Source organism: Caloenas nicobarica, chromosome 18, assembly GCF_036013445.1.
Source record: "Caloenas nicobarica isolate bCalNic1 chromosome 18, bCalNic1.hap1, whole genome shotgun sequence".
Lineage (NCBI taxonomy): Eukaryota > Metazoa > Chordata > Aves > Columbiformes > Columbidae > Caloenas > Caloenas nicobarica.
In genome coordinates, this window is record NC_088262.1 from 5179861 (window position 1) to 5182833 (window position 2973).

The following is a 2973-nucleotide window of genomic DNA, read 5'->3' on the forward strand; positions in this document are numbered from 1 at the left end:
AGCATGGAAATGCTGCAAGGAAACCCGGCGAGAGGGAAGGGCGAGGCGAGACCGGCCTCCTCCTCCTCCTCCTTCATCTCCTCCTCCTCTCCGCCCAGCTGCGGGGAGCGGGGTGTGGGGTCGGCAAGGCGGCGGGTGCTGCCCCGCAGTCCCCACAACTGGGTCCCTGCACCCCCGGGGAGGTCAGCCAGAAACAGCGCTCCCTCCAGCGCTGCTTAGGATGAGGAGGGTGTCCTGGCCTTGCCAGGGGGTTCTCAGTGACTTTGGGCAAGTCTCGGGACCCTTTGGTGGGGATGTTGGTGCCCTCTTTGCCTGGGTGGGTTAGGATAGGTTGCTCTTCAAGGCAGGGGTGTTTCCAAGCTCCCTAGCTGGGGCTGTGAAAGGGGACACCCATACAGACACCCCCAGAGACACCCACCTTAGCGTTGTGTCTTCCCTAGTTCTTCCTCTACGTCAGGGGTGTCAAATTCATTTTCACCGGGAGCCACATCAGCCTCGCGGTTGCCTTCAAAGGGCCGAATGCAATTTTAGGACTGTATAAGTGTAGCTACTTCTACAACCGCGAGGCTGATGTGGCTGCCGGTGAAAATGAGTTTGACACCCATGCTTGATGTTCTTCCTATTTTGCACCCCAATGAGAAAACAGTGCTTCTGATGCACATTTCTCTCTTATTTTTAAGGACAAACTCTTGCATCTTTCTGAAGGATGAAAGGAGCTCAAAATTGAGGGAAATGAGAATCTGTAGAGCTCTGAGGAGGAGATGTGTCTGTTACATACAAGTAAGTTGAGAAAAGACTTGGGATTTTGGTACTTGCTTTTCAGTTTAAGGGAGTAAGGGCCAGAGAAGGTGGTCTTTCTCCTACTTGCTAGTGTGGAGTTTGTTCCAAGGGGGTTTATTTGTCCTTGTCAGCCCTGGAATCCATCAGAGACTCTAAGATCCAAATTAACTCATGCGACAGTTCGTTTAGATGATTATTTTTTTTTGCCTTCTGTGTGATGGAACTCCCTGGGTTTGTACTTTATTGCATTACCTTGCACTGACACCTACAGAAAAGGCAATATGAGATGTTTACGCAAGAGCAGCAGACTGTGCATCCAGAAAAGATGGGATCTGTGTCAGAAAACTCTGTCCAGTCCAGCAGCGACAGGCAGCTGAGAGCCCGCGGATGGTTAAAGTGATGGTGATGTACTCAGCTCTCCGCACAGCAGCAGAGGAGGGAGATAAAGCAGAAAATAAGAGAGAAATTGTAGACGATTCCTCTCCCCTTCTCTCCTCACAGTCCTCTCTATACACAGCTACATAATCCCAAAATTCAGTAACTGCCTGGAAAGTCTTCTGCCTTAATGCAGTTGTAGATGAGGATCGAGGAGTCTCTTTTAACCTGGCATTTGTAACTCGGCAGAGATAATCAAGCACTTTTGGTGTGCCCGGGAGAAAGTGATCTCTGAATGGCTCCTAGATCATTTTTCTAAGCAATTTTCCTATAAAAAAATGGGAGAATCTTAATTTTCTCATGCCTGTCAGTGTTGAAGAGGCATTTGGACAATACCTGTAATAAAATGCTTTAACTTTTGGTCAGCCCTAAAGTCATCAGACAGTTGGACTAGATGGTTATTGTACGTTCCTTGCAACTGAACTATTCTACTAATTGTGAAAAGTATTCTGTTCCTAACAGTAAATTATTATCATTTATCTGTATAGCGTAGTGATTCTGAGTGCTTGGATGCAAAGCTCTAGGCTGCTTGGCAGCAAAAGCCAGGTGACACGATTTTGTGAACATATTTTTTTTTCCTGTAGATTTTTACAAGAATGTGTCAGATCTGACCTGTCACTTGATATAATCAAACATCGGCGATTTCTGTATAGGTTATACACCAACAAATGAGAATTCCCACAGTCTGCCCCAGCTGGGGAGTCAGCACATCGCTTTCTTTTGCTAAAACGACTAGAATTACCTCATTTCCTCTGAAGAAAGGAGGTTTGTAGAGCTGAGCCTGTGAAATGTAACTCAGCGACACCAAAAAGACCTGCTTGCAGTTCATAGAGCTGCTCAGTGCAGAAAAGAGAGACGATCGCTTCAAAGGCAGCGCTGAATCGCTTCAAACAGCTGCTCTGAGGTGTTCGGTGAGGGACAAATCCTGAATCCCCAGTCCCTGGGGTTGTAAAATATCTTCTCCTTGCAGGTGGATATAATTTCATTAGGGTTAATGGGCCACCACATGCAACGAGCTTGTTATAAGGTGCTTGCACAGGGTATTTGTTACAAGCCTGCTTACTCCCAGCTCATTTTGACCCAGGACTGTGGAGGGGCTGGAGTTGCCTGGACCCCCTTGCACATCCCACCATGTGGGCTCGGGTGTCCAGTGGTGGCTACATGGAGCTGTTGTGGGGCTTGTGCCTGAGAGCAGCCGAGCAAAGGGGCTTTGGGGGAGAAGGGGGTGAGAAAGTTGGGGGGGGTGAGAAAGTTGGGGGAGGTGAGAAAGATGGGGGGGGTGAGAAAGATGGGGGAAGAAGGGGATGAGAAGGGGGCAAGACGGGGGCAGAGGAAGCGGGAGGAGAAGGCAGAGGTCCGGGAAGAAGAGAAGAAGGGAGCTGTTAGGGAAGGCAGAGAAGGCGAAGGGAGCCTGGGCCAGAGGGGGAGTGAAGAAGGGCTGGAGGAGGAGGGTGGGACGGGGCTCTGCCGTGGGCCCCCGCGGGGAAGGGAGGCGAGGGAGGGTGCAGGGGCCGTGGGGAGCGAAGCGTGGGAGGGAGGGGGTGAGGTGGGGAAGGGATGGCTGTCGGAGATGGGAAAGGAAAGGCGGGGACGTTGAGGCAGAAGGATGAGGAGAAAGCTGCCTGCGGGGAAGGTGGGCGGTGGGGCCGGAGGAGGAGCAGCCGCCGCCGTGGGCGGAGGAAGGGCTGCGGGAGGAGGGGAGAGAGGGCCGGGACCTGCGCGGCCGGGTTTGACAGCGGGGAGGGAGGCAGGGGGAGC